The 14757-nt window shown below is 38.4% G+C and overlaps 1 non-coding gene across 1 annotated transcript; it reads left to right on the top strand.

Moving 5' to 3' along the window:
* Positions 1-6228: 6228 nt before the first annotated feature.
* Positions 6229-6335, top strand: LOC116144366. The gene has a single exon (XR_004130247.1). It is a non-coding gene; the product is annotated as a small nucleolar RNA R71 (small nucleolar RNA).
* Positions 6336-14757: the final 8422 nt, after the last annotated feature.

Below are 14757 nucleotides of genomic sequence, written 5' to 3'. Positions count from 1 at the left end.
AAAAAATGCAATAATTTTAAACATTTCGGTTTATAAAACCGGTTTCGGGTAACCGGTTTTCTTTTTAAAAAAACCGAAAACCGAAACGAATATCCGGTTTTTTTAAATACCGAACCGAAACCGAACCGAAATCCAGAAAAAAACCGAATTTTCGGTCCGGTTTCGGTCCGGTTTCCGGTCCGGTTCGGTTTTCAGATTTTTTTTTTCCACCCCTACGTCTAATGGTTCTTTCAATCTCAAGATCAACAGGAACCACTGGTTGACATCTCGTTCTTCGCATAAACTGCAAAAAACAGATTGAAGGAAAGTGAGATCACAAACCAACTGAAAATTAAAAAAAAAAATAAAAAACTCCAATCTAGCTACTATAGACAGACTCAATGTTAACTTAAAACAAATCCCTGGCAACGGTGCCAAAAACTTGATGCGTTTTCCACAACATGCAATATGTAGCAAGTATACTAACGAGAAGTATATAATGATGAGTGAGTATCGTTCCCACGAGGATTGGTAGCTAAGCACTAGTATTTACCGTTTCAAGTGGAGCAACCGAAATCTTGGATTGATAGGAGCTATTTCTATAAACTGAACAATAAATTTTAAACTAAAGTTAACTATGAATGCAAGATGAAAACAAGGATAGTAATCAATTCAAGTAAAACGGGTAGGGTTTAACTTCATTCAGATTTATGAGTTAAACCTAAAAATTACACTACATCACATTCATATGCATGGTTGTAAACCGAACCACAAGTGTTAAACATACCTTCTCAGGCAATGTTTTCCTATTCTTCCTTTTTAACTTCTGCACCCAACAATTTGAAAGTTAACAATTCCAAACTCATTAAGCATAAGAATCCTACAATGATTTCATTAATTGTTGAATCTATCTCTAGCATCCAATACATAATGATGATTACCCAAGAGGCCTAACATGAATCATTTCTCAATCATCATGTTCATCACATAAAACATTTAAACTCAGAGCAAACACACAATCAAAGCATAGTCTATGAACATAACATGATCAATAACTTAACCTATTAGAAAATCCGAAATTACAATCAAAACCCTAACCCAAAATGGGTTAGTTCATAGCCCAATTAACACTACCATGAAAAACGATAATAGTCAAGTTCAACATAATGAAAAGTAAGAGAGAGGACAAGAAATCTCCCCAAATGATGAATCCCTTGGTTCAAAATCCCATCTTCACCCTTCTAATTGCTAAATCTCTCCAAGCTTAATCCAAAAACATGCAAAAGTTGCTAACCCTACTTCCTGGAGACCCTGGGCAAAAAGGTTAAGTGTTTCTTTTATACCTCGCCCAAATTTCTCAGAAAAACCGCACAAAGTAAAACTGTGCATTTTACAAAGCTAGAAATTACGACTGTCGCCGCAGCGAAGCTTCTTGAAAAGTTCTGAAATTACAGAACTGCCACTCTGCTGCATCTTTGCTTGATTCTTCGATTCTTAGTGCTCTCCTTTGAAAAGCCTCATCGGGCTTATCCTACTTCAAAACTCACTTTACTTCTGGATCCGCTAACTTTGAGTCACAAATAACCAATTTTGTCCTCATTTGCTCAAAAATGTCCATTCTAACCTGAAACAGGAAATGTAAAGAATTAAGCAACAATTCAGGTCAAAATGCACCAAAGTACCTGAAACTCAGATAAAAAGTCTAATGAAAAATGTATAATCCATGGATTATCAAATGCCGATGCCTCAAGCATTACATAATCTTCCTTTATGGAAAGTTAGTCCGACATGAATGGAGAGTGCACTTGAAAATAAGGTCGCAGCTTCCGAGCAGCAATGATAGTGCGTAGGCAAGCATTTCCATCTCAGGGTACCTTGTTTCAGCTCGAGCAACCTTGCTCACGTAGTACATAGACCATTGCACTCTCGCTTCTTCAAGTACCAAAGTCGCTGTGATCACGAACTTAGACAACCAAAGTACAAAAGCAAAGGCTCGCCCTGGATGAGCTTTGATAGCAAAGGAGGCTACCCCAAATGCTTCTCAATTCTTGAATGCTTTCTCGCACCTCCTCATCCATTTGAAACCCTTATTCCCTTTAGAGTTTTGAAGAATGGTAGTCACCTGTCCGTCGCTTGAAAGACAAATCTATTAAGTGCAGGCCACACGCCCTGTCAAACTCTAAATCTGCCATATGCTAGTCAGGCTTTTCATGTCCAAGAGAGTTGAATCTTTTTCTAGGTTGGCTTCGACACCCTGTTGATTTACTAGGAACCTAGAAACTTTGCAGCTTACTCGAAAAATGCACTTCAGAGGATAAGTTCATTCTGTATTTTCTGAAGATGTCGAACATTTCCCAAGTGCTCAATATGGCTTTTGGCACACCTTTGATTTTATGAGCATGTTGTCGATATGTACCCCCATTGTTTCACCGATTGCTCAGTGAACATCTTGTTCACCAAACGCGGTAGGTACCCCAGTATTGTTCAAGCCAAACAACATAACCTTGTAATGGTAAGTACCCTGGTCAGTAATAAATGAGGTTTGTTCTTCATCGAGCTGATACATCAGGATTTGGTTTATCCGAATATGCATCCATGAAGCTGAGTTGTGCATTCCTTCTATCGCATCTACTAATTAGTCGATCTGGGTAGCAGAAAGCTGTCTTGGGATAGCTTTGCTATAGTTTGTGAAGTTCACGCAAGTTTGCCACTTGCCATTCGACTTTTCACCAAGACTAGGTTGGTGAGCCAGTTTCGGGATTTTACCTTTTGATGAAGTTGATGACCAGAGTTTGTCAATCATCCTTAAGCGTTTAGAGCGCCTACATCCATAGATCTTCTTTTTTTGTTTGATTAGTCGAGTGCTAGGGTGATGTTCAATCTATGGACATTTTCTCAGGGTTGATCCCAACCATATCAACGTGTACCCATGTGAATACATCGAGATTTTTCTTTAGAAACCTACTAGACTGTCAGCATTTCTTTACCAAACTGTTGCCAATTTTTAATACGCGAGTCGGGTCTTCCGCGTGACCAATATTTCTCACAGCTTTTATTGGCCCTGTTGTGGGGCTCTTCTACATGGATGTTGTAACACCAATATGGAGTACGTTATTTATGTTTTAATGTGCCTTGTTTACTGTTGCCAGGTGAAAGATGAAAAATTAGAATTGTAGACTTTGCCGCGGCAAAGGAGTTTTGCCGCCGCAGCATTGTACCACTGCCCAAATCGTGCTTTTAGAAATACAGACTTCGCCGCAGCAGGAAAGAAGTTCACTATGGCAATGATGTCTGAAATGTCTCACGAGGTGAAGAAAAATTTTGCCGGGGCAAAGAATTTGCTGGAAGTTTTTAGAAAATTCTAGAAAACTGCTTAAGGGCAAAATGGTCATTCCACCCATAATTAGTTGAGAATGTGGGAGAAGAAAAGTAATAGAAGTCATGGAGATTTCCTTGGAGATCCTATGCCCGAGCACTATCCCCTCTTGGACCATGAAGTGACATTTCTCCCAATTCAGCACCAAGTTTGTCTCCTTACATCACTGCAAAACAGAAGAAAGATTAGTTAGACAGCTATCAAATGATGAACCAAAAACTGAGAAGTCATCCATGAAGACTTCTATAAACCGTTCCACCATGTCTCCAAAGATTGACATCATGCATCTTTGAAATGTTGCTAGGGCATTGCATAACCCAAAAGGCATCCTACGGTACGCAAAGGTGCCGTAGGGGCAAGTGAAGGTCGTTTTCTCTTGATCCTCCAGAGCGATGGCAATTTGGTTATATCCTGAATACCCATCCAAGAAACAATAATAGGCATGTCCTGCCAACCTCTCCAACATTTGATCAATGAACGGTAATGGAAAATGATCCTTCCTTGTCGCCTCATTCAATTTACGATAATCAATGCTTACTCTCCAGCCTGTCCCGTCCTCGTTGGTATCAACTCTTTACTCTCATTCCTTACCACCGTGATACCTCCCTTCTTCGAAACCACTTGTACTGGGCTCACCCATGGGCTATCGAAAATGGGATAAATAATCCCCGCATCTAAAAGTTTTACCACCTCTTTCCTAACCACTTCTTTCATCGAAGGATTCAGTCTCCATTGTGGTTGCACCCTAGGCTTAAAATCATCCTCCATGAGTATCTTATGCATGCAAAATGATGGCGAAATACCTCTAATGTCCGAGATTGTCCATCCAATTGCTAGTCTATGTTCCCTCAATACCCTAATCAACCGCTCTTCCTCTAATGTACTCAAATCTAAACTAATGATCACTGGGAAGGTTTTTGAGTCTCCAAGATAAACATGTTTGAGGTGAGAAGGTAAAGGTTTCAATTCAACCTTTGGAGGTTCTTCATTTTTTTCCTTTTCCTTCTCCTTATCAAAATTAAACTCCTCAAATTCAATATCTTGACTCTCATCAATCGGTTGAAGTGGTTCTAACATCCTAGCACAGTCATTACTCGCCGACTCTTCTACCTCTACTGTTTTTGATTTGGATATACAAGCTTCTAGAGGTAATTGTGGGGTGCTTTCTTCCATAGATTCCTCCACCAATTTGTCCACCACATCGACACTAAAATATGAATCCATTTCAGCCGGAAACTTCATCGCCTCAAAAACATTGGAAGTTACTGTTTCATCTTGAACCCTTAACAATAACTTTCCTTCTTGTACATCAATAAGTGCTCTCCCCGTGGCTAAGAATGGTCAGCCCAAAATCAGAGGAATTTCCTTATCCTCTTCCATGTCCAACACCACAAAATCTACTGGAAAAATTATCTTTCCCACCTTTACCAACACATCCTCTACTATCCCCCTTGGGTGTTTTATTGACGTATCCGCTAATTGCAACAACATGGTCGTTGGCTTCACTTCACCAATGCCCAATCTCCTGAAAACAGAAAAAGGCATTAAATTTAATGCTAGCTCCTAGATTACACAAAACACGATCAAATGTAATATCTCCTATAATACAGGGAATAGTAAAACTCCCTGGATCTTTGAGCTTTGGAGGTAGCTTCTTCTAGAGGATGGCACTACACTCCTCCGTGAGCATCACCGTTTCCTCATCGTCTAACTTCCTTTTGTTGGACAAGATTTCCTTTAGGAACTTCGCATAGCTCGGCATCAGCTGCAATGCATCTGCAAAAGGAATGTTAATATGCAATTTTTTAAAAATTTCAATAAACTTTGAAAATTGCTTATCCTGATTCTTTTTCTTCAATCTTTGAGGAAAAAGCATAGGTGGGGTGTGATGTGCCAACTCTGGTGGTATCTCGGGGAATGGCAATTTCTCCTTCTTCTTTTGCCTTTCCTCCTTTTTCTTTTTCTCTTCTTCTAAACCACTTGGGTTCTCTTCAGCAACTATCTCTTCATCAACTTCCTCATCAAAAGCTTCATTTCCGGTTTGCTCAACCTCCTTTGTAGCTTGCTCTACCTCTTCCAAAACTGTCCCACTTCTCAACATTATGGCATTCGCTTGCTCGCGTGGGTTGGTTACTGTATTGCTTGGTAAGGAACCTTGTGGTCTCTCATTAAGCTTTTCGGCCAATTGGCCCATCTGTACTTCAAGATTTCGAATGGACGCCCTTTGATTTCTAAAATTCGTCTTCGTCTCTTTCATGAATCCCGTAGTCTCCTGCATAAATTTACCAAACATATCCTCCAACTTTGTCACCCTTTGATCTCCCGGTTGATTTGTCACCCCTGGTTGGTTATTTTGAACTGGCCTCTGGTTCCATTGGTTATTTTGCTGGTTCTGATTTCCCCAAGCCAGATTTGGATGATTTCTCCACCCCGAGTTGTATGTGTTGGAGTACGGGTTGTTTGGTTGTCTCTGATTTCCTGCCAAGTAATTCACTTGCTCCGTTGATGAAGATGACAAAGCAAAGGTGTTCCCAACTTGACACTCGCTGCTCACATGGTTCCCTGCGCAAAAATCACAAGTTAATTGAGGTGCTTGTATAGAGTTTACTTGAATAGTTCCCAACTATTTTTGAAGTGCAGTGAGTTGGGCTGAGATGGCTGTGAAGGCATCTACTTCATGAAGACCCGAAGATTTCCTTGTTGTGGCTCTCTCATTTGGTCTTTGATAGTGGTTGCTTGCCAAAACCTTAAGCAACTCATACGCCTCCTCTGGTGTCTTATTCTGCAAGGCCCCTCCTGACGTGGCATCCACCATGGTCTGCACATTACCCATCAATCCATCGTAAAAAGTTTGGACCTGAAGCCGAACTGTCAACCCATTGTGTGGACATTTCCTCATCAACTCCTTGTATCTCTCCCAAGCCTCGTACAATGACTTGGCATCATCTTGTAGAAATGATGTGATATCATTTCTCAATTTCGCTGATTTAGTTGGAGGAAAGAACTTGGTCAAGAATTTCTGTGCTAGATCATTCCATGTTGTTATAGTTCCCGGTGGTAATGCCATTAACCACCCCTTGGCTTTATCTCCCAATGAGAATGGGAATAATCGCAGCCTAATAGCATCATCCGACACTCCCTTCGACTTGAAGGTGTCACAAATTTTCAGGAAATTTGCAATGTGCTGATTCGGATCTTCCTTCAAATCACCGTTGAATCTAACCGACTGTTGGATCATTTGGATGATAGCCGGCTTGATCTCGAAGTTGTTTGCTTGCACAGTAGGTCTATAATACTTGACCCACTTCCATTCACTGTGGGAACTAAAAATTCCCTCAGTGTCCTGTTTTCTTGTTCAGCCATTTCAGTAACTAAGTCTTCTGCTTTAACAACTAAACCCTTTCTTTCTCTTCTCTCTCTGTTACGTCGTCGAACAGTTCTCTCAATCTCAAGATCAACAGAAACCATTGATTGACGTCTCGTTCTTCGAATAAACTACAAAGACAGAATTAAAAGAACATGAGATCACAAACCAAATGAAACAACATAAAAAAAAAAAAAATTAAAAACTCCAATCTAGCTAACTATAGACTGACTCAATGTTAACTTAAAACAAATCCCCGGCAACGGCGCCAAAAACTTGATGCGTATTTCCTACAACATGCAAATATAGCAAGCATACTAATCGCACAAGTAATAAAATGATGAGTAGAGTATCGTTCCCACGAGGATTGTTAGCTAAGCACTAAGTTTTTTACCGTTTTCAAGTTGGAGCAACCGAAAACTTTGGATTGATGGGAGCTAATTCTAATTAAACTTAACAACAACTTTTAAACTAAAATTTAACTAAGAATGCAAAAATGAAAATACGGATAATCAATTCAAGCAAAACGGGTAGGGTTTTGACTTTATTTGGATTTTATGGGTTAAACCTAAAAATTACACTACGTTCACATTCATACACAATAGTTGTAAATCGAACCCACTACGGTGTTAAACATACCCTCTCGGGCTATGTTTTCCTATTCATCCTTATTAACCTTCCGCACCCAAAAATTTGAAGGTTAACAATTCCAAACTCATTAAGCAAAAAAATCCTACAATGATTTCATTAATTCATGAATCTATCTCTAGCATCCAATACTATAATGGTGACTACCCAAGAAGCCTAACATGATTCATTTCTCAATCTCATCATGTTCATCACACAAAGCATTAAAACTCAGAGTAAACACACAACTAGATCATACTCATATGAATATAATACAATCAAACCCTTAACCCATTAAAAATCCGAACTACCATCAAAACCCTAACCCAAAATGGGTTAGTTCATAGCTAAATCAACAATACAAAAATGAATAACGAAATCAATCAAGCTCAACATAATGAAAATGAGATAAAAGATAAGAAATCTCCCCAAAAGATGAATCCCTTAGTTAGAATCGAATCTTCACCCTTGTTACAATCAAAATCACTCAAAAAATTATCCAAAGAAAATGTAAAAGCTGCTTAACCTAAAAGACGAAGACCCCTGGGCAAAATGCTAAGTGTTTCTTTTATACCTCACCCTAATTACCCAGCCAAAAACACGCACAAAGTAAAACTGTACATTTAACAAAACTGAAAATAATGACCGTTGCCGCGGCGAAGAAGATTTCTTCGCTGCGGCGAAGAGTGAAGCAGACACGCTCGTCCCTGGCCTACTTCGCCGTGTCAAAGCTTCTTGAAACGTTTTGAAATTACACAACTGCCACTCTGCTCGCTTCTTCGCTTGATTCTTCGATTCTTGGTGCTCTCTCTTTGGAACAAGCCTCATCGTGCTTTATCTTACTTCGGAACTCTCCTATCTTCTGAGATCCGCTAACTTCTGAGTCAAAAACTTCCAATTTTGTCCTTATTTGCTCAAAATATCCATTTTAACCTGAAACACAAAATGTCAAGAATTAAGCAACAATGCAGGTCAAAATGCACTAGAAAGTACCTGAAATCTGACTAAAAGGTCAAATGAAAACTGTATAATCCACGGATTATCAGTTGTCAGCAATGGCTTGGGGTAGGTGGGGGTGATTTTGCTACAAATTAAAGTTTTATATGGTTGGGCTGTTTTAGCAAAATTTCGAATGTAGGGGGTTAAAAGAAATGATTAAAAAATAATAATAAAAATTACTATTATATTAATATTTAAAAAAGAGGCCAATTTAGTAATCTATATAACATACCCACCCATTTATCCTCCCAACCAAATATATTATTCATCAATTTATTCGATCAAACCAAACACATTTCTAAACATTCCCAATAATCTTCAAGATGAATTTTTTTTTTTGCTAATATAATATTCCCCTATAATAAAACATTATATGATCCAAACATCCCCTAAGTGGTATTTATTATTCTACTACTAATTTAGGGTTAGATATTTTACTTCAAATTTCTAAAACTTTTGTTAAACATAGTTATAATGAAGACTTAATGGAAATAGTTTCACAAATGGAAGCAAACTACTGGAAATATTGGTTAGAAATTCCATTCTTATATGGATTAGGTCTTACTGTAGATCCTATATTTAAATTAAACGTAATTAATTGTATGGTTAATGAGATAGGCGAGCATTTAGGACATGACTATAGTTCTTATTTGCTAGATTTTAACAGAAAATTGGAAAGCTTTTTTTCTTTATATGAAAATGAGTACAGTGGAATGACTAGCAGAGACGACTAGGACCAGCAAGGAGTTGATGAAGACATTTGTCAACAGGGATCGAGCATGTAAACATACATGGAACTTTATAGCGGTGGTGGTGGAAGTAGCAGCTTCAGTGCGTACAGACATGGATCAAACGAATTGCACTGATATCTGCAAATGGACATGTCCTACATGACCAAGAGGGAGAAACGCGAGATGGATTTGCTTCAATGGTGGAACCAAAATGCAAGTTGATTCCCCATTGTAGCCAAAATAGCATGTGACATTTTATCTGTGCCAGTTTCCACAATTGTGTTTGATAATTCGTGGATTATATTGTTTTTATTAGACTTTTTAGTCGGATTTCATATACTTCTTAGTTCATTTTGACCTGAATTGCCACTTAATTCTTTTATATTTTGTGTTTCAAGCTAAAATGGACATTTTATGCAAATAATGAGCGAATTGGAGTTTTTGGACTCAAAAGTGAGTGGATCTCAGAAGTTGGGAAAGTTCTAAAGCAGAGTGGAGCACTATGAAGCTTGTTTCCATGAGGAGAGCGTCGAAGATCAAAGATTCAAGCAAAGAAGCAAGCGGAGGGCAATTCTGTAAATTCAGAATTCCATATGAAGGTTCGCCGCGGCGAAGAGAGTTGCACACGAGAGTTCTATTTCACTTCATCGCCACGACGAGAATCTTTCTTTGCCGCGGCGAAGTCTGCGAATTCCAAAACGCACAGTTTCATTTTTTATGTATTTTCCTAGGTTTTTAGGCTAGGTATAAAAGAGAAACTTAGTCATTTTTTGAGAGGTCGTTCGTTTTTAGTAGAGGGCAACTATTTTCATTTTCTTAGGTTGATTTTGGGTGAACTTTGATTAAAAAGGGTGAAGATTTGAGATTAAAACCAGCGGTTTCATCATTTGGGGAGATCTCTTGTCCTTTCTCTTATTTTCATTATGTTGAACATTGGGTTTTTCGTTTCTTTTGTTTGCGTTGTTGATTTAGCTATGAACTAACCCATTTTGGGTTAGGATTTTGATGTAGTTCGGATTCTCATGGATTAAGCAATTGATTTTTATTATTTTCATATGTTATTGCAATGATTGTGGGGTTATTCTGAATTTATTGTTTTTATGTGATGAACATGATGAGATTGAGAAATAATTCATGTTAGGCTTCTTGGGTAATCACCATTGTAGTATTAAATGCTAGAGATAGATTTAAGAATCAATGAAATCAATCTAGGATTCTAGGTGCTTAATGAGCTTAGAACTATTAATCTTCAATTTGTTGGGTGCGGAAGTCTAATAGGGAAGAGTAGGAAAACATAGCCTGAGAAGGTATGTTTTACAACTTAGGGAATTCGGTTTACAATCCATGCATGTTGTAGTGTAACAATAGCATAATCCACAGAATTAATCCACAGAGTCTGAATGAAATCAAAACCCTACCCGTTGTTTTAAACTGATATTACCTTGTTTTTAATCTTGCTTTCATAATTTAGTTTTGAATATTTAGAAATTCTGTTTTAGTTTCAAGTTTAATTTTCTCCCATTAATCCAAACGGCTCGATTGCTCCAACTTGAAAACAGTAGAAAATTTAGTGCTTAGCAACCAATCCTCGTGGGAACAATACTCACTCAACACTTTATTACTTATGCGACTAGTATACTTGCTACATATTGCATGTTTATGAAATCACGCATCAAGTTTTTGGCACCGTTGTCGAGGACTGAGTTTTGTGTTAACATTAAAATTTTCTCGTGTTAGCTAGATTGGAGTGTTATTTTTTTACTTAATTGTTATTTGTTTAATTTTCGTAATTTTTCTTCTTTGTTTGGTGTGATTTCACTCTTGCTATTTTTCTGTGTAGTTTATGTGAAGAGCAAGACATCAGCCAATGGTTCCGGTTAATTCTGAGATTGAAAGAACCACTCGAAGACTAAACAAAGAAAGAACAGAAAGAGAAGCTACAGTTGAACCAGAAGTAATCAGGATAAGCAGTTTTCCAAATTCATTGAAATATTTAGAAAATTGCATATTAACATTCCTTTTGCAGATGCATTGCAACAGATGTTGAGCTACGTGAAATTTCTTAAGGAAATTTTATCAACCAAAAGGAAGTTAGAGGATGAGGAAACAGTGATACTCACAGAAGAGTGCAATGCCATTCTCCAGAAGAAGTTACCCCCGAAGCTCAAAGATCCAGGGAGTTTTACTATTCCTTACATTATAGGAGACATTACTTTTGATCGTGTTTTATGTGATTTAGGTGCTATTATTAATTTAATGCCCTTTTCTGTTTTCAGGAGATTGGGAATTGGTGAAGTGAAGCCAACGACCATGTCATTACAACTTGCAAATAGGTCCATAAAACATCTGAGGGGGATAGTGGAAGATGTGTTTGTGAAAGTAGATAAGATAATCTTTTCGGTAGATTTTGTTGTTTTGGACATGGAAGAGGATAAGGAAATTCCTCTTATTTTGGGCCGACCATTTTTAGCCACGGGAAGAGCACTTATAGATGTGCAAGAAGGGAAGTTACTATTGAGAGTTCAAGATAAAACAGTAACTTTCAATGTCTTTGAGGCTATGAAGTTTCCATCCGAATCAGATTCATGTTTTAGTGTTGATGTGGTGGATAAACTAGTAGCAGAATCTATTGAAGAGAACACCCCACAATTGCCTCTAGAAGCTTGTATTGCCAAATCAAAAATAGTAGAGGTAGATGAGTCGGCGAGTAATGAATGTGCTAGATTGTTGGAAGCACTTCAATCGATTGATGAGAGCCAAGATCGAGAATTTAAGGAATTTGATTTTGAAAAAGAGAAGGAAAAGGAAAAAAATGAAGAACCTCTAAAACTTGAGTTGAAACCTTTACCTTCCCACCTCAAATATGTGTATCTTGGGGAATCAGAGACCTTCCCAGTAATTATTAGTTCAAATTTGAGCAAATTGGAAGAAGAGCGATTGATTAGGGTGTTAAGGGAACACAGACTAGCAATTGGATGGACTATTTCGGATATTAGAGGCATCTCACCATTATTCTGCATGCATAAGATACTCATGGAGGATGATATCAAGCCTAGGGTGCAACCACAGCGAAGATTGAATCCTTCGATGAAGGAAGTAGTGAGAAAGAGGTGGTGAAACTCCTAGATGCGAGAATAATTTATCCTATTTCCGATAGTCCATGGGTTAGCCCGGTACAAGTGGTTCTGAAGAAGGGAGGTATCACGGTGATAAAAATGAGAGTAATGAATTGATACCAACTAGGACGGTCACGGGCTAGAGAGTGTGCATTGATTACCAAAAATTGAATGAGGCGACAAGGAAGGATCATTTTCCACTTCCTTTCATTGATCAGATGTTGGAGAGGTTGGCAGGGCATGCCTGTTACTGTTTCCTGGATAGGTATTCAGGGTACAATCAGATTGCCATCGCTCCTGAGGACCAAGAGAAGATGACCTTCACTTGTCCATATGGCATATTTGCTTACCAAAGGATGCCTTTTGGGTTATGCAATGCACCACCCACATTTCAGAGATGCATGATGTCGATCTTTGGAGATATGGTGGAACGGTTTATAGAAGTCTTTATGGATGACTTCTCAGTTTTTGGTTCATCGTTTGATAATTACTTAGCTAATCTTTCTCTTGTTTTGCAGAGATGTAAGGAGACAAACTTGGTGCTCAATTGGGAGAAGTGCCACTTCATGGTCCAGGAGGGAATAGTGCTTGGTCATAGAATTTCAAAAGATGGAATAGAAGTAGATCAAGAAAAGACAGAAGTGATTGAGAAGCTACCACCACCATCAAATGTTAAAGCAATTCAAAGTTTCTTGGGGCATGCGGGGTTTTACAGACGATTCATCAGGGACTTTTCTAAGATTTCTAAACCCTTTTGCAATTTGTTGATTAAAGATCTTGCTTTTGATTTTAATGATAAATGCATGCATGCCTTTCTAACTCTAAAAAAATTATTAGTATCTGCACCTATTATTGCAGTTCCCGATTGGGGACTACCATTTGAATTAATGTGTGATGCTAGTGATTTTGTTCTAGGAGTAGTGTTAGGACATAGGAAAAACAAAGTGTTGCATGTAATTCAATATGCTAGCAAAACACTCACTAATGCACAATTGAATTACACCACCACTAAAAAATAATTGTTAGCTGTGGTTTTTGTTTTTGACAAATTTCATTCATATTTGTTAGGTGCAAAGGTGATTGCCTATATGGATGATTCGGCACTCAAGCACTTATTGGCAAAGCAAGAAGCGAAACCTCGGCTGATAAGATGGATCCTATTGCTTCAAAAGTTTGAGTTGGAAATTCGAGATAAAAAGGGGTCAGAAAATATGGCGGCAAATCACTTGTCAAGGATTGAGAGACCAACCCAGGGAAATGAAGAGGAAATTCCAATTAGAGAAACATTTCTAGATGAGAAATTGATGAGAGTGGATGAAGCACCATGCTATGCAGATTTTGTGAATTATTTGTCATCAAGGGTGCTCCCAATTGGAATGACCTTCCAGCAAAAGAGGAAATTCTTCTAAGATTTGAAGTATTACTTTTGGGAAGAGCCATTTTTGTACAAACACTGTGCTGATCAAATGATACATAGATGTGTCCCGGAGAAGGAAATGGAAAGCATTCTACGGCATTGTCACGAGAGGGAAGTGGGTGGCCATTTTGGATGAGCTTAGACAACAGCCAAGGTTCTTCAATCTGGGTTTTATTGGCCAACCCTTTTTAAAGATTCTTTCCGAATGGCTCAAGAGTGCGACCAATGTCAACAGAGGGATAATATTTCAAAAAAGGATGAGATGTCGTTGAACAACATCCTTGTGGTAGAGTTGTTTGATGTATGGGGGATTGACTTCATGGGTCCCTTCCCAAATTCTTTTGGGAACACATATATTTTGGTGGCGGTGGACTACGTATCGAAGTGGGTGGAAGCGACTGCATTGCCATCTAATGATGCTAGGGTAGTGGTTAATTTTGTAAGAAAGAACATTTTCTCAAGGTTTGGGGTACCACGGGCAATCATTAGTGATGGAGGATCTCATTTTTGCAATAGGCAATTGGATGCACTTTTGGGAAAGTATGGAGTGAAGCATAGAGTTGCAACACCTTACCATCCACAGACGAGCGGGCAAGTGGAACTGTCTAATAGAGAACTTAAGGGAATTTTAGAAAAGACAGTTAATGCATTTAGGAAGGATTGGTCACGGAAATTGGATGATGCATTATGGGCCTACTGAACTGCATTTAAGACTCCAATTGGTATATCTCCATTTACGATGGTCTATGGGAAAGCATGTCACTTACCGGTAGAACTCGAGAATAAGGCATAGTCAAGCAGCTAAACATGGACTTAAGAGCTGTTGGGGAAGAAAGGATGCTGACTTTGAATGAACTCGATGACTTTCGTCTCAAAGCATATGAGAATGCTTGAATTTACAAAGAGAAGACAAAAAGGTGGCATGACAAGCATATCAGGAAGAAGAACTTTGAAGTGGGTTAGAAAGTGTTGTTGTTCAATTCTAGACTTAGGCTCTTCCTTGGAAAACTTAAGTCTAGATGGTCCGAACCATTCATAGTTACAAGAATTCACTCATGTGGAGCGGTGGAAGTTTCACATGAAGAAAGGGGTACTTTTACAGTCAATGGACAGAGATTGAAGCCATACATTGATGGGGTGATGAGTTG

The sequence above is a fragment of the Pistacia vera genome, unplaced genomic scaffold, assembly GCF_008641045.1.
Source record: "Pistacia vera cultivar Batoury unplaced genomic scaffold, PisVer_v2 Contig441, whole genome shotgun sequence".
NCBI classification, from domain to species: domain Eukaryota; kingdom Viridiplantae; phylum Streptophyta; class Magnoliopsida; order Sapindales; family Anacardiaceae; genus Pistacia; species Pistacia vera.
Note: the sequence above shows the minus strand (reverse complement) of the source record. Positions and strands in the feature narration are given on the sequence as shown.